Here is a 22,533-nt window from a genome sequence, read left to right on the forward strand (position 1 = left end):
TCTGAGGGGCACAGTAATAGAAATATGTAGTAAAGAAATTAAACAAATAAAGCTGTAGTAATATTTTATCTTTAATCCATTTATTAGCTTCTGCTAAAGCTTTCAATCCTTTTCCCAGTTCAGTCAGGGCTTCAGTCAGTATCTCTTCTCTTTCCGCTTTGCGTTCCACACAATGTCTGCAAGTCCTGCTGTTCTACCACCCTCAGGAATCTCTCAGTAAATGTTGCGTATTCCGATCGCTGTTGAGACGGCGGTGGAGTAACAGTACGTGGAGGAGTTGTGGAATGTGATGCTGAAAAAGACAGTATGAAAAATAATGTATTAAGTTTTAATGGCATTTGTGACATAAGTATGTGCATGGCATAACATCCATACAAGATAAAGTTTTCTATATCCGAAACAAACTTAGTGGGTTGGTTTCAACTACATCTCTATTAGGTACTTGGGCTTAAATAAAATACACTTTAGTAAAGTAGGTACCTACTGAAGCACTTTGTCATAAACTGCACAAGTAGTTCATGATTATTTCATTAAAAATAAAAAAAGCCCCAAACTTCGGTGGTTTTTGTCAATTTATATCTGACTGGTCTTTACAAAATATAAAAAAGTTAGAACAAAATCATGCATTACTCTTTTAATTTAGATTTCGGTGGGGCTATTAATGAATCCAACGAGCACACTTTAAAAACCAACATTCGTTGCACATCTTGTGGTTTGCTTTTAAAGAATGTTAAGTGGGTCAACCATGTTGATAAGCGGATACTAACCTTGGCCTTTGTTCATTGTTTGTAATGTTTATAGTGTTTAGCGCACGGCTTGTTCCTCCTACTGAAGCTGCCAACCTCGTTATGTGGTATTTTTATTCTGTATAATGGCTTCAATGGTGTGTATTTCAAGAAACCCTTTGCTAAGCCAGGGTTTCTTTTTTTTTACATAAATTCGAACAGTTTCAACTTGGGACTGACGATGGGTGAGAGGATCGTGCCTCATTTGGACTGAAACATTTTAAATTAATTACATTATTACTTAAGTAACTTAAAAATATAGTATAAAACTTTCACAAACACAAATGTATACTTACTATAAGATAATTTCTCAATCTCAAACATCAATAACATCAAACGTAAACAATCAACAAGTAAATTTGACATTTTGTTTCGTTTGTAAGAGCACAGATTATGTATATGCTATGAATTAGAGATTTCTAGTTTTTAACGTAAAATCTGCCTTAATTTGTTCAGATTATGACATTTAAGTTAAAGAAATAAATAATGACTTCAAGTTTTGTGCCAAAATCTCAATATTTTAATTAAAAAACTTGAATCGAAAAACTCGACTAACATTTTTGTTGCGTGTGTCAATCCCTAGGCCGCCTCACTGTTCACTTGTCATCACTCGCGCTGAGAAATGTTTACAGAATGCCGAATCAAGGTCATTTTGTAACTTATGTGAAGGGACTCTGAACATCGTTGGGTGAAGGGAGTTTTTGTTAGAATTTTATAGAATCGACATGCAGTATTGAAAAGTGATTATATTTGAATGATTGAAGATGTGCCAGTATATTCTGAACGTTTTGATATGAGAATATTGTGTCTATGTAGAGAAATGTTAACAATAGTAGGGTAAGGTGGGGCACAATGTTACACGGGGTACAATGTTACAATGCATATTTCTCCGTCCCTTTCTATTAGTTGTATGATGTTCAGCGGCTCAGTTCAGCAGCTCTTATGAGCTTGACAAACGTGTATACCAACATCATACAACTAATAGAAAGGGACGGAGAAATATGCATTGTAACATTGTACCCTGTGTAACATTGTGCCCCACCTTACCCTAACATTAAAATTGATTTGAAAAAATGCCTCGGTTTGGCCTCGGACCCTTGAGTCTTTGCTTGCTCAGCTACTTTTGAGTCTTTAACACTATATCACTATTTTATTACTTTCGAAGTTTCCAAATAATTTTCACGTTGTGAACAAGTCAATTTTTATGTGAAACAAAAATCACAAATATTATATCTCTTTAATCCTGAATCAGACCAATGACAAATGTCTAAACAAATACAGGCACACATTATCTTTATAAAAATTAGACGAAACGAAATTGTACATTTATCATTTTCCCATTCTTCCTGAGATTTCCCTAACAAACATAATTACAATCGAACATTACTCATACAGATAAAATCAATGTCATGGCCAATCCCAAGGGAAATTCTTTTCACATAACTCTTTTACCATTCGAAAATGTACATAAATATTGTACATTTGGCATAATGCGTTATCCGAAATCTCCAGGTAAATAATACACAATACCCTGGGGTTAATGAACCTTGGTTTGTTATCACTGGCTTATCAGGCATGGATTGGACAGTAGCCGCAGGCTTCGCAAGTTGTTCGGGATACTATAGCTATAGCCAAGCGCGAGCTTTCATTAGGTTATTTTGACAACTTCCTGTTTCCACGAAGCAATGGAATAAACATCGAATAGTCCAAGAGTGTAATTGACAAGGTACGTTGTTTGTACATTATAACTCAATGTTGACAAGTTGGTTATTTGTCTCTTCATCTCCCAGTCGCGCTGAAAATGAAAACGCCTAAATATTCGTAGAACATTCAAATTAAGATTACTAGTTCGAGTAAAATAAGCTACTTTATTGAAAAATAGCTACGTTAGCTAACTTTTGGTTAACCATATCTTTTCATTATTATGAAACTGTCTTTGTTCGTTCGTTCGTTTCAGCCAAATGACGTCCACTGCTGGACAAAGGCCTCCCCCCAAGGTTTTCCACAATGAACGGTCCTGCGCTGCCCGCATCCAGGTGCTTCCCGCGACCTTTACCAGATTGCCGATCGCAGAACAAACTGCCTACTCACTGAAAAAAGGCTAATAAAAATTAATGAACGAGTTTTTGATGCTACTTTAAAATGTCGCGAGGCAATGGTAGTTTTAATATTTATTGTACCCAGAGCCAATATAGTGACTAGGTAAGTACTTAATTATTATTTTACAATTACCTATATTTTAGTTATTATAAACAACACAAGTTCCTCAAACCACAGCGAAAATCAAACAATATCCATATCGTGAGCAACCAAGGAAACCGTGACATGTGTAGTGGGTATACCGCTTCAATAATTAAGTTTACGAGGCAGAAACCGGAAGCTTACAGAAGCCATATTAATGAGGTAAATTACCGCTCATACGAGTATCATGTAGCACATAACGGAATGAATATTGACAGGAAAGGGCTCGTATCTATACCTACTAATATTAAAAGACGAAGAGTTTGTTTGTTTGATCGCGCTAATCTCAGAAACTACTGGTCCGATTTGAAAAAATAATTTTGAGCTGGATAGCTCATTTATCGAGGAAGGCTTCAGAGTATTGACATCACCATACAGCCAATAGGGCTGGAGCAGTAAAGAAAAATGTTGCAAAAACGGGAAATATTAATTCAAACTATTTTCACGCATACGAAGTCGTAGGAACAGCTAGTCTAAATATTGTATAACTCAAAGGTGACTGATTGACTGACTGACATACGCACAGCCCAAACCACTGGACGGATCGGGCTGAAATTTGGCATGCAGGTAGATGTTATGACGTAGGTATCCGCTAAGAAAGAATTTTACGAAACTCCACCCCTAAGGGTGTAAAACGGGATCCATGAGTACGAAGTCGCGGGCGGCCGCTAGTTGTATAATAACGCTACTTGAACGAACCCTGATAGTTATCTCATGTTATCCCAAAAATATATTTTTATATATCACGTATCCGCCGAGCAAATGAACTGTTGTTTACAGTTCAGTGGGCTCTGGTGTAGGTATTTCGTTTGTTTGTATCATATTATGTATTATGATTATGTTATGTATTTGGGAGACGTGACCTACATGATTGGAATCAGTTTCTGGCTGTATTTTTGTAAATGAAACGATACCATGTAAATATTAAACAGATTTACTTATGATTGAAATTAATTATAGATATCGCCTGTACAGGGAATTAGCCAGGCGGCTGATTGACTGTACAGGTGATGGGAGAGCTGGCGCATTTCTTGCTTGGCCAACGAATCAGTTTGGCCATTCAGCGCGGAAATGCAGCCAGCATTCTGGGCACCGTGTCGCGTTGTTTGGACAGCGATTTGGGACATATTTTTTATTTGTAAATATTTAGTCTATGTAGGTTCATTGTTTGTATTATGTGATTACTTATAGACTTTTGTAATGCAAAGAAACGTTTTATCTTATTGTATCTCTCTCATTTATTGCACACACACAAACACGCATTAAAATCTCTTAAGTATAACTGGACAGACTGTCCTGATAACCAAGCTGGAAATAAATACACAAAGTTATTTTCCATACTTACTGAAAATCGAACCCAGATTCTCCAAGTCGAAGATTGTCACTCTCTTACCACGAAGTAGTCCGATCAAGGAGGAGATTCGTTGTATGGAGACTTCCGAATAATTCCTCTGCCTTCTAATGAAAAATTGCGCTGCTGATTTTTATTTTTTAATGTCAATGTCAACCTTATGGGGGTACCTAATAATAAGAGCATATCATGTTTTGGTAAAAATAACCAAACTTCCCAAAATAAAAGTTGTTGATAATCTGTATTACCTATTTTCATCATGTGCCAAACTTCATAGACAGGAATTATTTGGGTTACAAAAGCTTCGTTGATCGGACTTAAGGTGTATAATAGAGACGTATAATAATAGCAGTAAAATCCACTCTACTATTACACCTTATCTGGGATCCAATGCATATACTTGCTTATTAGTGCGGAGCTAGCACGTTCCTGTGAACTGATTTTTTTTTTTTTTACTTGATTACTCCGCGCTGGTAATCAAAGGAAGCTGTTATAAATTCCTGGTATATTCCTAGTAAATTCCTGGTATATTCCTGGTATATTCCTTCAGATAGAGTTTACAGGAAACAGGCTTGGCTACGTACAAACATTCGGAATCTTCGAACTGTTTCAGCGATGCATTTAAGGCTATATTCAGATGGCAAAATTTTGACGCTCGTTTTCAAATCGCGCGACTAAAGCCTGGTCCGTGAGCACGTAGAATCCCGTCCAATGACCCCAAGCTGCCCATCCTTGTCGCTCGCACGTAATTATGTTGCTGTCGCGCTCGCACACTCACTGCGGGCGCGCGTCGCTCAGTCGCGACAGCAATATAATTACGCGCGAGCAATAAGGATGGGTAGCTTGGGGTCATTGGACGGGATTCTACGTGCTCACGGACCAGGCTTTAGACATCGTAGTACTTACATACAACCGATCACATGAGCGCGCGTTAACGCGCGTCAGCGAGCGTTGACGCGGCGCTCAGAGATAAAGTCTAGACGCAGGCGATCGCGCGTTGACAGCTATGTAACGTCCGTTGACTGTAGCGCTGTAGTTGAGCGCGCGCTTCCATCGCAATAGCTTCTTCCATGTCCATCTTCTAAGGTCTATTGAAACAGACTGACGAGCTCCTTGCAACGTGCGTTAGCGCTTGTCATATGAACTCTTTATAAATTTAATTCCACCTTGACCTGCGTTAACGCGCGTTACATGTGAACATAGCCTAATTCGGCCATTTTGTGAAAAGTTCTTTGGATTCTCAAAAGTTTTAAGATGCCTGTAGTCTAAGCTGGGTTGCACCATCTTACTTTAACTTTAACAAACGTCAAAATTCCGTCGTACTTCATACAAAACACACTGGTTATCGTTAAAGTTACGGTTAAAGTTTGGTGGTGCAACTCAGCCTAAGCCTTTGTTTTTATTTTAAATGTTATTGAGTTGGCGATCTATAATGTCGGCTGCCAAATACATAACCTAGTAATGTGTTTTTCTTTTGTTTTCTTGCATGATACCGTAACTCAAAAATACTAAGGCTGAATTGCAACACCTTATTTTACACGTAACAATAACAGGCCCTTTTTGTATGGATTTTGACAGATTTTTGACGTTTTGTCAAAGTTAAAGTAAGATGGTGCAACTCAGCCTAAGGGATTATTTATTTATAGTAAAGGTATAGAATTCAATTCTAACTTGCCTTACCTGGTGATTGGTGTACCTACCTACCAAACTACCATAATAGCGCGATTTAACTGTACTAGAAGCAGCTAGCTCTCTTAGTTTGGGGCTAGGTAATTCATGTGATTACAAATTAAATTGATTTTATTTCTATAACATTGTAAAGTTTCATACTAAGGCTTTAGTCGGTCCGTGAGCACGTAGAATTTTGACCAATGCTCGCACACTCACTGCGGGTGCCAGTCGCACAGTCGCGACAGCAACATAATTACGCGCGAGCGATAAGGATGGGTAGCTAGGGGTCATTATTGGACAAAATTCTACGTGCTCACGGACCAGACTATAGTAGTAGATTTTACATCGACCTTAAACACGCTCCTGTGTATTGTATGTACCCACTGGTCTAAAGTATTAAATGTAAATACTCTTTATTAAATTAGGGTAAACTGCCAGTTATTGGACAATTAAGAAAGTTATTGGACAGTTATTTACTGAATTAAAAATAGCATTTCTGTTTCAACAACTGAGAGATTCCGACTGATGGAGATAAAAGGGCATTTTTTTGAAGGAATATTCATTGTATTTGAAGGAATATTCATTTTAAGAAAATTCAAGGGTTGTTTTGTCCAATGACTGTCGGTCCAATTATCCTATATCTTATTAATATAATCTTAAAAATATCTTGAAATTACTATTGAACAATAAAACTTGATTAGCCAGGTGAACCGGTGAAATCAATCAATCAAATCCGACAATTTTGTATTTCGACTCGAACCATGACGGATTCCAGTCCTGGTATTGAATTGTTTTGGAAATTCTTGATCAAGTTTATTGTAAATTGAAAGTTGTGGAGATTTAGTTAACAATATTTGATATCGAATTTTAGAATACAACCAGTAAGTTTCTAAGTTTTGTTTAGAGAACAAAGTGTTTAGATAAACCCAACATAGGATTTTAAGACCAAAAAAAATATACACATTCTTAAAAATAAATAAATAAATAATAATAAACTTAGTCGAATAAAAGACAAACAATTAGGTACCTACCTACCGCGATATAGTTACTATATTAACACAATTCGATTGCAAGTCATTAATTATAAAAACTTTTGTATTTTTCCATCGTAAACTCCCAAGACACAGAAATTATTAGCTAAAAAAGTCAAGTAATTTTCTATCATTATTTTATTCCAACAAACTTTGTGGAAACTTCACCGTAATATTAAAGTTAAAATAAACTGTTTACTTCTCACATTCACGGGTATAATTTACCATAGTTTAATGAAAATAAGTTTGCTTTCCTGGTGCAATATAAAACAGTATGAAAGTTTTGCTAGAAGATCTATGTTAGTGAGCCTTCTTTGAAACTAAATATTGTATTCACGGATGGGCAGCGTTCGGGAAGCTTCGCCATATACTCACGTCCGAAATACCGCAGTGTCTCAAGTCGAAAGTATTTGACCAATGCGTGTTGCCAGTGATCGTATACGGATCCGAGACGTGGTCGCTTACTATGGGCCTCATAAGAAGGCTCAAGGTCACCCAAAGGGCGATGGAGCGGGCTATGCTCGGAGTTTCCCTGCGTGATCGAATCAGAAATGAGGAGATCCGCAGGAGAACCAAAGTAACCGACATAGCTCGCAGAATTGCTAAAATCAAGTGGCAGTGGGCGGGGCACATAGCTCGTAGAGACGATGGCCGTTGGGGCAGGAAAGTTCTCGAGTGGCGACCACGGGCTGGAAGACGTAGCGTGGGCAGGCCTCCTACTAGGTGGACCGACGATCTGGTAAAGGTCGCGGGAAGAGCCTGGATGCGGGCAGCGCAGGACCGTTCATTGTGGAAAACCTTGGGGGAGGCCTTTGTCCAGCAGTGGACGTCATTTTGCTGAAACGAACGATTGTATTCACAAGAGAAATTATTTTAACTTTTGCTTGGTAAACGATGCTCACAGGCGTCTCTACAAATAAAAGAGAGAGAAAGAAAGAAATAGAAACTACTAAAAATCATAACCCTCCTTTTGCTTTGCCGTAGTCGGGTAAAAAAGTAAAACACTACCCAAAATTCTTTGGTCAAGTGCGCTCTTATTTCTCGAGACGTAATTTTAACACTTACCCGATATCTAAGTAGTTGGTATTGTTGATCGAAGGGTACTATCTAATTCTGTCTTTCTTTCTTCAATCACAATCACAATTTTACTCAAAAAGTTGTGATTGTGATTAAATTCGACTGAAATAAAAACAAAACTAGGTATTTAAGAATCACGAACGAAAATAGGTTTAGGTACTCCAATCAAGTCGACATTTTCAGTTTGTAAGATTTCCAAATAGGGTCTCGCCCAGACAGTAAGTTCAAACACGAATCGAGCTGATTTGATACAATAAAAATAGATTATTTTACTGATTTTATCTCGCGTAGGATGAATTATATTTTCGAATTTCGGCGAATTTCTAATACCGTCGACAATCCAGTCGAAAATGTCGTCAACAAAAAGTTGGCGCAAAGTTTTTCATATTGTTATGTAGAATTTATGGCAAACAATAATAATTTGTAAAGACATCAGCTATTTTGGCAACATGAAGGCGTTTTGTTTATTTTTGGAAGATTTCGTTGAAAAGAATATGAATAACTTCATAATATCTGTACACGTGGCTCTACTTGTCAAAAACTTTCCAAACGTTTCGGAATCTTAAAAATAAGCACATCATTTAGCCATGAAGTAATTACTTTTGAAACACAATTATAGAATACAGAAAATACTTAGTACTAACAATAATATGAAACGGGCGTGAAAAGCCAGCTTTATGTAGCAAACATCTTTGTCTTGTCTGTCATCTCCACTCACTAAACGCACACATTTACCCAACTGCGAAAGTAAGGCCCAAATAAATGATTTTCTCGGTTAATGAAGGTCCAATGTGGCAGCTAGAAACTTAGATAATTCATCATTAAACCCAGTTCGTACAGTGACTGCCACGAAAAAGCCCCTAAATAAGACAAAGGCTTGAATAACTTCAGCAAAATCATGGTTATAATTCTAGAAAACCAAATAGCTGGAAGACCTTTCTAGTTAAGTGTGATTTGCATTATGACATTGCGGGTCACTACTTTTGGTGGAAGTCGTCGCATGATTCATGCCATGATAGAGAGTTCCTTTGAGCCGATGAAAATAAAATCATTTGTAGAGCAGTGAGTCTGTTTCGGTTGACACCGATTTTTTTTGTTAATTATATTTAATAATAATCTTAATTTAAATAACTCAAAGGTGACTGACTGACTGACTGACATAGCATATTCAACGCACAGCCCAAACCACTAGACGGATCGGGCTGAAATTTGGCATGCTAGACGTAGATGTTATGACGTAGGCATCCGCTAATAAAGGATTTTACGAAATTCCACCCCTAAGGAGTTAAAACGGGATCCACGCGTACGAAGTCGCGGGTGACCGCTAGTTATATATTGGATAATTAGATAACATGACATAAATACTAAACCATGGATAGAGCAGAGATTGGGGATTTCCTTTTTTCCAAGTTTCCAAATAACTCACTTTTTATAAAAATCTTATACTAAACGGCCCAAATGTGTTCATCTTTCCTTGACATCCACTGTACACTAGTTTTACTGTCCCGACACAAACCACTTGTTACAAGTTGTTGGGAGTTGCGATGAAATATATCTGATGCTGACTTTCTTTTTATTTGAGAAACGGCAAAAACTAGTCCCTACGGCCATTTAGACGGATGGTGTTTTGTTGAAGTTATTTATTAATAAATAAATAATGTTACTGAGAATGATGAAGTGGAATAATCAGTAGGTACTAAGTCCAGTTTTTGCCTACCAATGTTTATGCTTATAAAAGCAATTCAATAATTATAACCTAGTTGATTTTAAAATTCATCAAAATCTGTTCAGTAGGTTTGCGTGGACGAGTAACAAATATATATTACTAATCGTCACAATTGGGCTGCAAACCCGCAGGCCAAAAGTTAGTTAGGTATACACAATAACTTAAAAAGGAACATTTCAAAATTTTAATATTATTATTTTATTAAACATTATTACTACAATAACTTAATTAGTTCAGTGGAAGGTAATTTTCACAAAGTAGGTCTTTTCATTTATAAAGTTTCGAAGTCGGTTTCATCATCTGAAAAAAAAATGAATAGGTAATATTTGTTTTTTCTTTGACAATCCGTCTGGCCAGCGCGTGGAGTGTGAAAGCCAAATCCTCCATTTATTTTGACTCTGGTAAAGTAAGCAAGGGACACTAAATGACCCAATGATGATGATAATGATGACATGTTTAAATGCAAAAAGTAAAGAAAATGCGGCGTGGTTGCATAATACAAAACAAATGTTAATGCAGTGTAAAAAAAAGAATGGTTCAAGGTAAAAATAAAATTTCTTTAGTTTTAAGTAATTGATAAGGTTTATAGGGTATTCGTTATTAGAATTAATTAGTTACTCGTAATTGTGTTAATGTTTAAAAATATTACTTACATCCATCAGCTTCAACCACCTCTAGGCTCACCGCATTCTGTAATAAATAAAAATATTTGTAAATAAAAAAAAGCGCTGGATGCAGGCCGCTACCAACCGTGCGATGTGGAAGTCATTGGGGGAGGCCTATGTTCAGCAGTGGACGTCCTGTGGCTGAAATGATGATGATGATGATGAAATAAAAAAATATGTCAACTATTTATACCTGTTTATTTTATTAATTAATTCTAAAGGAACCTTCAAATAGCTCATATTAATACATTTTATTTATTTATACTTCAATGCCAAAAATATTAACATTAGGCGAACTTAAAACTTTTATAAATTAAATTAGACATTAACACTATAGAACTGACAGCCGATGGGGCAGCAAGGTTCTGGAGTGGAGGCCGCTACCAACCGTGCGATGTGGAAGTCATTAGGGGCGGCCTATGTTCAGCAGTGGACGTCCTATGGCTGAAATGATGATGATGATTAACACTATAGGCTATGCCAGTCTAATTGTCCTGAACAAAGGCACAGACGCGTCGCTATTTACAAAAATAAAATCTACGTACCATCACATAAACAAATAAGAGGATCAGAAAAACAAAAGCCAACGCTCCCGATTGCCACATGTTAAATAAATAAATCCTTATTAATTTTTTCACGAATAATTGACTGAACTCCACTGCCAAAATACGCAAGTTTAACAAATGACTAACGTTTTATACTTTAATCGTTTAATAGCCAAGTGTTACGGCGACACAATAAAAGAATTCCAATGTGTCAATTTAGATAATATTATGCATGTTCATTAGTGTTGTTGTCTATAAGACCTTGTCACTTATTATTATGATAATTATATGAAACTAGCGGCCGCCCGCGACTTCGTACTCGTGGAGCCCATTTTACCCCCTTAGGTTGAATTTTGTAAAATACCGACTTAGTGATCACCTACGTTATAAAAGGAATCCCATGCAAAATTTGAGACATGCACTTTTAGTTTCTGAGATTTCGTGATGAGTGAGTGAGTCAGTCAGTGACCAATCGCTTTTATAGATATTGATATTTATTTCAATACCACGAATTTTGCTTGTCATTAAATTGTTTCTTGTAATAGCTTTCATTTAGCATATCTGCTTACCTAAGTATATTTTTCTCAGAATTGTTATATTGTGCGTAGGTAGGTAGGTACCTACTGGAGGAATATTTTGACTCTACAGATGATTTCATATTGTTTCTTTGAGGTTAGATATTATTTTATTTTATTGTTAGGTAAACAAACAGCATTCTATAACACACATAAGTTATACATATAAATATTATAAAAATACTCACAAAAGCTTAACTATTCGAATATTATTATACAAAAACATGTCTTATTGATTCATTGTAGTTTTTATCGATACTTCTTCTACTTTAACTGGTGCAACACTAAACATCTTTTATCCTAACGACAGTTTAATGAAGAGTGTCCGTTATACGGAGAACTGGAGCAAGGTTTGGTAATTAACTGCTTTGTAATGAGGTTAATTAGGTGATTTGCTCATCTTTTCCACAATATGTAAGGCGTGTCGTTATTTCTTTGACGCTACTGTAATTAGGGGGACATATTTATTAACTAACTTCTTCCCGTGGCTTTGCCCGCACGGATTAGTTATTGGTTAAATTAACAAGCCTTAACTATGTGAATAAGTAATATTATAATCATTATAAATTGTTTTTTTTATCCACAACGAGGAAGCTCTTGGCCTGTATCTCACCTGATGGTAAGTGACGATCAGGCTGAAGGTGGAAGCGAGCTTCACCCGGAATCCTCAACGGAGGAACTGGCTATCTTACTGGTTATCTGACGGAACACAACAATGCTGTTAACATTGTTGTTATGGCGACAGACTTAGGTAAGATGGTGCTAGCCTAGCTAGCTAGCTAGCTAGCCAGGCGGACTTAGAACAAGCCCTACCACCAACCAAACCGAACAGAAAAATCTGCCTCCGCTGGGAATCGAACCCGGGACCTCTGCGTCTGAAGCAGGTGGTCTTACCACTAGACCTAAGAGGCGGTTAAAAAGCGGTGGGTTTCATCAAAGACTGCAGGAATGATTTTGATAAAACTTTATAATGTTAGCTTATCTAAGATTAATGTACTGTCGTCTGTACAAGGTTTGATTTATTGAAATTTTAACTCATTGGATTTATCATATATTTTTGGAATGTACTTTGTATCATAGGTAGAGTCTACCTATATTAAAAGGATGCCAATCATTTAAATTTCACCCTGTAATATACGAGTATTATAGGTACGATTCATTAAACGTTCTTTTCAATCAGTATCTCAGATTTAATCGAGTTGAAGGTCTTATGTCTTATCCAATTCCATCCTCTCAATAAATCCGAATTATTTCGTAAATGAATTTCCAGCACCGCGAGTTTTAATTGAACCTTTTGTTTTATTATGTCCATTGCAAATAAATAATCGAAAAAGTTCAAGCTGAGTTAGATTTTGATTGTTTTGTTGTAGAGAAGCAATTTAAATGTCATAACAAAGAGCGATTGTGTTTTGTTTAGAATGAGGTGTGATTATTGGTGTGTGATTACTTTAAAATAAAATTGCAAATAAAAAAGAGCTCTAATTATTTTATTTAAAGTTTATGTTTGTATACTCGTAACATTATGAAAACTAGTTGGTTCCTAACTAGGGATTCCGTTCCAAAAAGGATAATATCAGCTCTATCTTTCTATCCAAATATTATGTTTAAATTTTGCAAGAAACATATTTTGGTGTAATTCATTGTATTTATAAGTACTCGTAAGTGCGCAGTCACACCACATAACTGAAAATATATATTAACTTACGTAGAGTGGTGACACTCACTTTTAACACTCAATATTACCTTATCCAATTTACGGCCGATGGGGCAGCAAAGTTCTGGAGTGGAGTCCACGTACCGGAAAGCGCAGCGTAGGACGTCCACCCACAAGCTGGACCGACGACCTCATAAAGAAGGTGCTGGATGCAAGCCGCCACCAACCAGCCATTGTGGAAATCATTGGGGAGGCCTATGTTCAGCAGTGGACGTCCTATGGCTGAAATGATGGCGATGATAATGATTATAAAATCTTATCCCATAAGACAAAATACTGTCGATATTGCTATACCACCAGTTTAATGCATACTTTATTTAGCTGATATCTTGTACAGTCGAGTTGATATTCAGGGCATTGCTAAGCGCAGGTGTGCTAACATTCAATTTAGATAAGAGAGTACTTGGAAGCTATCTGAAACGGAGTGTTTGGATGTAACGACGAGTTTAGCTGTAAAAAGCTAAAAAAGCAAATGTTTCCTTTTTTAATCAACTCTAATCCTTTTGGAACTTTTCAATTTTAAAGTTCTTAGGTGTTTTTAGTGCTAGACCATTTTAGTAGATAGTCTGGATACGGAATGAACACGATTCGATAACACAACCCTTCTAGCATGATGTTATTAAGCTTCAAATCGAAAATAAAATATAAAAGTATAATCCACTACCCATTGTCAAAAATACCTAGAGGAAAGCTGATGAAAAGCAGTTTCCCAGATTGCAACGTATCATTAAGAAAAGTATTTTTAAATTGATAGTTTTTACCTACATTTCCCTTTAAAAGAACTGAAGTTTGTCTACGTTAAGTATGTTGTTAATTTAATTTTCAGTACCACAACTCATGGCAAAACCTCTACAATCAGCATTTAAGACAAAGTCTGTAACTTCTAGTCCCTCACTCATAACACTTGAGGCGTGTAATAAGTTTTGAACTTGAGAGGATCACCAGGCAAGCCGTACTTTTCTTTCAGGACCTCGTAAATTTCGCTGAAACACCATTACGGGGCTTGTAAGCTCGTAACGCGTAACTGAAGATAACCATTAAATCTTTTAGGTACCTCTTACAGGAAATTATGCCTTAAATGCATAGCCTATGTAGACACGAGGATTTTTCATTAAATATTTACGCGTGTAATGTGATAGGAGACTAAGAAAAACACTTAAAAACTACAACTGTCATAAAAAACTAAAACAAATGATAGTTTAAAGGCTTTCATAAGGACTAGACTATGCTATCAGTGTGCTTACCATGAGTTTACGTTACGTGTGCTCGCTAGCGTCTGCGTAAAAAAATACATTAAATGTATGACAGATTGTACAGCGCCCGTAGCGGCTACTTTCAAGAACTTAAGTCTTCATAGATTTTTTGAGGTACTCGCTAGCGAGCACACCTAATGTAAACTCATGGTAAGCACACAGATAATAAAGGTAAGACAAAACTTTAACTAAAAATATATGCCATTTTATTTACATGGATTTATTAAATAAATAGCTAGGTCAGTACACAATTCACTCGAACTGAACGATTAACTTGTGATGGAAACAAACATTTATTATTTGAGCTGGATTATCCCGCAGCGAAAATACCCGCCTATTTTCAGCAAAATTCTGATATTCGTTATGTTAGTATTTTTTGCAGATTTTTCAATTCAGCCGCATAGTTGAACTTTTTGCTTAAATAAAAACTATGTTTTAATTGAATATTAGTAAAAAAGTGTCACAAATATTTTCACTGAAACGATTTAAATTGCCATCCGATATCACAATTCTACTAATTACGTTTGAAGTTACACTGAAGCTTAAAATTAATTTTGGAGTGTAGTTGGATCAAAATTAAATTGTGAATTGAATAGAAATATATTTATTCCCGTGGCTATTGTTTTAGTCAAAGCCTGTTATAAATCTCAGTCTTATGATATTCAATTTGAAATGTTATCCTGATCGCTAAATTAAATGTGCTCTATTACTTAACTAGTAGAAGAACCTTTTTTTTATCCACAACGAGGAAGCTCTTGACCTGTATCTCACCTGATGGTAAGTGATGATCAGGCCGAAGGTGGAAGCGAGCTTCACCCGGAATCCTCAACCACGGAAGAACTGGCTATCTTACCTCTAACTGCCAGAACACAACAATGCTGATAACATTGTTGTTATAGCGACAGACTTAGGTAAGATGGTGGTAGCTAGCCAGGCGGACTTAGAACAAGCCCTACCACAAACCAAACCGAACAGAAAAATCTGCCCCCACTGGGAATCGAACCCGGGGCCTCTGCGTCTGAAGCAGGTGGTCTTACCACTAGAACACAGAGGCGGACCTCTTAAAATGTGCAAGACGTTTTCTAAAATTAGTAGAATACTGAAAATTAAAGTTTAATATCGACATTTGACGTTCAAAGTAGTATATAACATGGACTGAAAATATATTTATCTTCGACATAAGAACTAGCCTAGATTTTGAACGTATTAATATCACAAGAATTAGTATACTGGTTCCAGTTATCCTTGACGTTGAGCCAAACATCCCGCAAGAGCAATGATCACAATTTCGCTACAAAAGAGACATAATTTAGCAGGGTCGACCTTCTCCCTGCCTTTTTAAGTCTAATATCCAGTCCAATTTGACCCAACGACCTTTTGTAACTACTTCAATAACCCACAGTTCACAATAATTTCAGAGGCCTGAGTTATGTGGCCTTCTGATGGTATGGCATGCCTTTAAACTGAATGTTGGTCAATGTGGTATGAAGTATAGGCCAATGTTTATAGAAAATTCTTGCTGAAGGGTTTTTTTTATTAAGTATTAATGCATGTACGGACGACGGCACATAAGGGCGACTTTGCAGCAAAAAAATGTAGAAATACATAAAAATGGATACTATAAATAATCCAGCTTGTTTTATTACTTGTTATTACATTCTGTTAATCCATATTGAAACTTAGGTTTTAGGACAATAAAATTTGTGGATTATTAAGAACCACATTATAGTAGCACAAACACAATAAATTTTATTAGTAATTCTATCCCATCCTATGACATAATGAGATAATCAATTACTAAACCAGGATTAGTAAATTCTAAAATGAACACTATTCCCTTCAGCTATTCGCTAAATAGCTATACAGCCTAACTGACTAGTTCTCTAAAACTAAAACCTATTGTTCAATTTGGGTCCCACTATCTGCTTTCTCAGTTCTAATATACGTAACTAAAACGCGGTAAATCATGGAGATACAAACCCGAGAGCGGCTCGTTATCAAATCAACGGAGGATAAACCCGGCATAATAATATTCGGCCTCCATTTGTAACATAAATTTGCATAAATTTATTCATAACCCATTTTGTTTCGTCCGCTGGAGTTTTTGCGCTGTACCCGGAAACGGAATCACTCTGCTTTTTGTGATGCTTCTTGATTGTAAAAATGGCATGGATTTTTGAAGGGTGGGATTCTTGATAGATCATGTTTTGGTTTGGATTCTGGTAGGAACATACAAGCTGTTAATAGGTTGGATGTTTTGTAAGGACATCTTTTACTCTGTGGAGATCCACAGAGGATCCACATACCTAATTGAAGAAGACTATGACCTAATGATAAAGATAGAGCACCGTTGAAAATTGCTCTGTAAACGTTACTTTATTTAGTAAAAATGCAATTCGAGTCGGGAATAGAATCGATATTAATTGAACGTTTCAATTTCACTATTTAGTTAGTTTAAGAAATCGCCAAAAACTAAATATAATTTTATTTGTAGAGCACATACCTAGTTTTGCTTAACACTATTTTGTTCAAGTCGTAATTTTTTCATGCATGGATTTTGCAGTTTTTTTTTAATATACAGCCCTAATACAACCTGCAACCCTTAACAGAAAAGTCCCTTTTACGCCCATATTCACAAACAATGCTTGCTTAAGTGAAGCAGCAAATCGAACGTACAGCGTTGAATAGAGCTCTGTGATTGGTTCATGTGTCACCCTGTGCGTCCACACGCACTGTGAGATGTTTGTGAATACGGGCGATAGCTTGACACTATGGCTCTTATAAATACATACCTATAGCTACAGAATTCAAACTGCACACAGAAATTATTCTGGGCAGAGTTAATGGCAGAGTTCTCCCTGAAGACTGGGCTTTAATACGTTCGCTCGATGCGTCAACAGATCCGTAAAATTGATCACCACAAATATCCAGAACCGTGTTCCTATGTCCCGTAGATGGAGGTCACCGATATGATGGAGATATATGGCGTAGGTTATGGCGGGTAAACGTGTCTGCTAATATAATGTGGGTAACTGGGTAGGCACGCTAAGAGTCGAGTTATTGATGGGGCAATTTAAATTCTGTTATGATTGTGGGTGTTTGGGAAGTTATTGATTAGTTTAAAGTTTCTATACTGCGTCATGGAGGTTAAGATTTTCAAATTAATTTAAGCTTGACGTTTCTGATTTGTTGCTACAGCCATGGTCAAAAGCAGACTGGTAGACTGACGTTTGAAACAACTATAGATGACCCACGCTGAACTGTCCCGCCAAACTCAATGACAGGGGGGCGCTACCATCGTTCAACTATATGGTTTCCAACATGGCAAAAATCTGAACCAGCAATCCGGTATTGACGGTGGCGCCCCACTGTCAATGTCATCGACAGGACAGTCCAGTATTTTGGAACTATAGCACTAGAGCGCTCGCGCGGGTGACATATGTCACCCAGGGTGTAAAATTTGTAAATATTTTTTCAAGGTATCGAGCTACAGTGCTGCCTTCTTAGGTATTCCTCGAGCATGTATTGTCGCACATGATAGTAGTAACGCCATCTTGCTAGACGCATCAATGTGAGTGCAGAAAACATTTAAAGTGTTTGGGTGACGCATGTCCCCCGCGCGAGCACTCGAGGAATTGTTTGAGATCTTATCATCGCGGTTTAAAATCAAGTTTACTTTCATGTAAGTTCAAAGTTATTCTTTTTAACCATTTTTTAAACTTTTACGATAATTATATTGCTTTATAAGCATAAACTGATGCAAGAAAGTAGTTGTTTTAGATTGTAAGTAATGTAGTAATAATACACCTAGGTCTATAAAATTAAAAACCAGGATTCTTCTGGGGTTGCGAGAACACTAACTAGCACAAAACTTGCCAGTACTGTGGCAAAGGACGATGTGTTTATTGCACAAGAGCAAGAAATCGAAGCACTCGTAAGCAAATGTAACAAGTGGAATAGGCGTTTTTGTCCAGATCATCAAATCAAATCGTGCCCGAGTTGTGATCAAAATATCACAGAATAAGATCAATCTATTGATTAACTTTCTAATTAGGTGATATTTTTGCCAAAATAATGGGTCCAAGGACTATTTAAACGACTTTGATCTCGTCGACTCTAAAATATTTGGAAAATATTGAAGTATTTATTTTGGTGTATAATATGAGTTCATGAAAGAATTACTCACTTTTTTTAAATTATTTAGTAAGAAATATTGTTTATGTTTAATATTATAAATTGTTTTACTTGTATTAATTAAGATTAGAAAAAATAAACCCATATCATAATGGGTGACATATGTGACCCGCGCGAGCACTCTAGGAGTATTTAGGGGCGCGAGCACTCTAGTGCTAGGTTTCAACTACAAGAAAATGAATATTGTATTATTTAGAAATGTGATAGTCTAAGCTCTAGAATCTAGATGTTCACTTACTTCCCCCTGTGGCCACAAAATTCACATCCTTATCTGTTAAAAAAATAGTAGCTTGGAAAAATAAACTTCCTAATCTGAAAGTTTGTTGATACAAACTAGGTCGGATTAGGAAGTCCAGAGTATTTAAACCTGAAACCACACGCTTTTCCAAGTGTACCACGGAATTTTTCCTTGATTGGAAGGCTACCTAAGCCCGGTTTCCACCAAAGCATAGAAAAGAGATGTACGATTTTAAACTTTGGCGTTCCATTTCAACTAAAATAGTAAGACACAGATCTTAACGCGACGTTTATTAATGAGTTACATTATGTACTCACGGCTTGACGTTTCGGCTGCGATGCTGCAGCCGTGGTCACAAGCAGACTGGCGGTTGAGTACATAATGTACTCGTAACTCATTAATAAACGTCGCGTTAAGACCAGTGTCTTTTTATTTATACCCCATTTTAGTTGAAAAGAGATGACGTGTTAGAATAACCAATCAGTTTTGTTATTTCCATACCACCTCCCCGCTCTGTTCGGTAATCTGAATAGTCGAACAACTTGTATGTTCTCCGCTTTGGTGGAAACTGGGCTTTAATTTCCCGATAGTTATTTTCCGGTTTTCCGTGTGTCTGTCGATGTTCCGATGTAGACTAAGAGATAGTGAACGCCAGACCTACGTCATTTTATAAAAAGTTTGTCAGCGTATGCTCCCAATATTATTTATGATAATTATAATGTTGGTGAATTATGAAGTTTGCGTCATGGTGGCTTTGGGAGCTACCCTAAAAAAACTGTCTGGCAAGGAGTTGAAACTGTCAAAACTGTCTGGCTGTTGGGGAAAATACTCCTAATTATTGCCCAAATATTATACATAAAAATCAGATTTTATGGTATAACGTAAGTCTAACTTTTACGGTGGCTTTTTCTGTATATTCCATTGTAATTCTACTAACGTTTCTATAATAACGTTTTTATAATTCTACTAGCGGCCGCCCGCGACTTCGTACGCGTGAATCCCGTTTTTCCCGCTAATTCCCGTTCCCGTGGGAATTTCGGAAATTCCTTTCTTAGTGCACCTCTACGGTACCTAAGCTACGTCCCTTCCAAATTTCAAGTGCCTACGTTTAGCCGTTTAGGCTGTGCGTTGATCTGTCAGTCAGTCAGTCAGTTTCTCCTTTTATACAGTGTGTCCGGGCATGTAGTGATCAAACTTTAAGGGCGTAATCTATGGACAATTTTATCGATGAAAATACTTCAAATTTGGGGCCTGACCCATTTCTCGAAAAATTACATCGATTTAAGTTTTTAATTTTTAGTTTACACCTCTTCTTTAAAAAACAAGTGAAAGCGTGGGTAGCTTAACATTAATAGGCAAAAATTTTATATCATGCGATAGCCAATAAAATTATCTATTAGTAGAAGAAGTAAGCAGACACAAGTTTCATTCCTTTTTAGGGAGTAAGAATGGATTTAATTAGAAAAATACATTACTTTTTTCAGTTATTTTTCAACACAAGAAAAACCAGGTCGTTAAGGTATGTTTTATTTACATTGTGTTTTTAGTATTTGAGCTATTCTACAAAACGAATGTAAATTTATTAGTCTACGTCTATTAGTTTCGACGTAATTGTTGAACAAAGATACCCCTTCCCAGCGGTTTCCATAGCGCACGCGACATGCGAAAATGCACTGCCTGAAAGAATCACACAACCTATTCCGATTACTATGGAAACCGCTGGGAAGGGGTATCTTTGTTCAACAATTACGTCGAAACTAATAGACGTAGACTAATAAATTTACATTTGTTTTGTAGAATAGCTCAAATACTAAAAACACAATGTAAATAAAACATACCTTAACGACCTGGTTTTTCTTGTGTTGAAAAATAACTGAAAAAGAAGTGAAAAAAGTAATGTATTTTTCTAATTAAATCCATTCTTACTCCCTAAAAAGGAATGAAACTTGTATCTGCTTACTTCTTCTACTAATAGATAATTTTATTGGCTATCGCATGATATAAAATTTTTGCCTATTAATGTTAAGCTACCCACGCTTTCACTTGTTTTTTAAAGAAGAGGTGTAAACTAAAAATTAAAAACTTAAATCGATGTAATTTTTCGAGAAATGGGTCAGGCCCCAAATTTGAAGTATTTTTATCGATAAAATTGTCCATAGATTACGCCCTTAAAGTTTGATCACTACATGCCCGGACACACTGTATATTTAGATTAACATTATATCCTATATTGGGAGCATACACTGACAAATTTTCAGCTTTTATAAAATGACGTAGGTCTGGCGTTCACTAGCTCTTAGTCTAATGTAGACGCCTGCCACTCCGCAGCGGACCCACTCGATAACGCACGACGGTCGATTGGGCGAGAAAATTGGAACTACAACACTACATCAATAACTGTTGGGGAACTGCTCTAGTGTGGACAATCTACATACATGTGGGATCTTGTGAACGAAATATGAACACTTGATTTTGGAAAATATCGTCTTTTATTTGAAAAACCACACGCTCGTCTTTGCAGTAAAAATCAGAGTCTCGCCATCTTAGATTATTTGAATTTATATCCATCCATTCCATTCTTTCATTCATTCAAACCTTTCACTCACTCATCAACGTTCCGTTTCCCACATACACATACTCGTAGGCACAGTCAGCGTCAAAGGAACTACGATTGTCGGCTGTTTGGTGTAGTGGTTCAGAACGGACTACTATGCCGAGAGGCCCCGGGTTCGATTCCCGGCCGGGCAGAAATTTAAATAATGAATCTTAATTTCTGTGACGGGTCTGGGTGTTACTATGTATAATAATTATCCCATCAAAAACAATACTTGTCAAAAAAACCAAGTCTCGCAACTCAGTTGTTCTACGGTAAAAAGTTGTGAGATCCATGTAATACCAAGTCCAGGCCAGGAAATCTTTAACGTTTTACATAAATTATTGACTTGGCCATCGCACTAAATAATTTAATTGACACGTGTTTTCATGCGATGGCCAAGTCAATATATTTATGTAAAACGTTAATATATTTATGTAAACGATAAGGAAGGTTTTTAAATATACATTGTAACTATGCGAAGCAGGGGCGGGTCACTAGTACATTAATATACAAATAAAAAAAACTCATCGATACATTCTTTACATACCACTTTCATAAATTGTACCTTCTGTAGTTAATGCCAGCTAAGCTACTTACTTTAATGTGTTTGAACCATTTTCAAAATCAAGTGTTTACTACTACCTACTATAAAGGTCATCGCACACTTTTCAACCCGGATAGGGATCGTAAACATATTATCGCCTTTCGCCATGCAGTCAACCAGGCGTCCGCCTTACGCACAGTGTTTCCATTTCATACAAAGTACTTGACAAAATATAATTATCTACACTTAAAGCTGAAGAGTTTGTTTGTTTGTTTACTTGAACGCGCTAATCTCCGGAAGTACTGGTCCGATTTGAAAAAAATTTTC

The 22,533-nt window shown here is 36.6% G+C and overlaps 1 protein-coding gene and 3 long non-coding RNA genes across 5 annotated transcripts in view; all 4 read right to left on the bottom strand.

Annotated features, from left to right (window-relative positions):
- Window positions 1–22,533, bottom strand: part of LOC135072025 (putative nuclease HARBI1) — a 497,753-nt gene that overhangs the window by 246,160 nt on the left and 229,060 nt on the right. The gene's annotated exons all lie outside the window — the stretch shown is intronic.
- LOC135072030 (uncharacterized) overlaps window positions 1–22,533 on the bottom strand; it is a 219,395-nt gene that overhangs the window by 187,702 nt on the left and 9,160 nt on the right. The gene's annotated exons all lie outside the window — the stretch shown is intronic.
- Window positions 54–1,263, bottom strand: LOC135072295 (uncharacterized). Its single transcript, XR_010257394.1, has 2 exons — window positions 768–1,263; window positions 54–292 (listed from the first exon to the last, which is right to left on the bottom strand). It is a non-coding gene; the product is annotated as an uncharacterized LOC135072295 (long non-coding RNA).
- Window positions 10,053–11,244, bottom strand: LOC135072296 (uncharacterized). Its single transcript, XR_010257395.1, has 3 exons — window positions 11,093–11,244; window positions 10,536–10,572; window positions 10,053–10,182 (listed from the first exon to the last, which is right to left on the bottom strand). It is a non-coding gene; the product is annotated as an uncharacterized LOC135072296 (long non-coding RNA).

The sequence above is a fragment of the Ostrinia nubilalis genome, chromosome 5 (genome assembly GCF_963855985.1).
Source record: "Ostrinia nubilalis chromosome 5, ilOstNubi1.1, whole genome shotgun sequence".
Taxonomy (NCBI): Eukaryota; Metazoa; Arthropoda; class Insecta; order Lepidoptera; family Crambidae; genus Ostrinia; species Ostrinia nubilalis.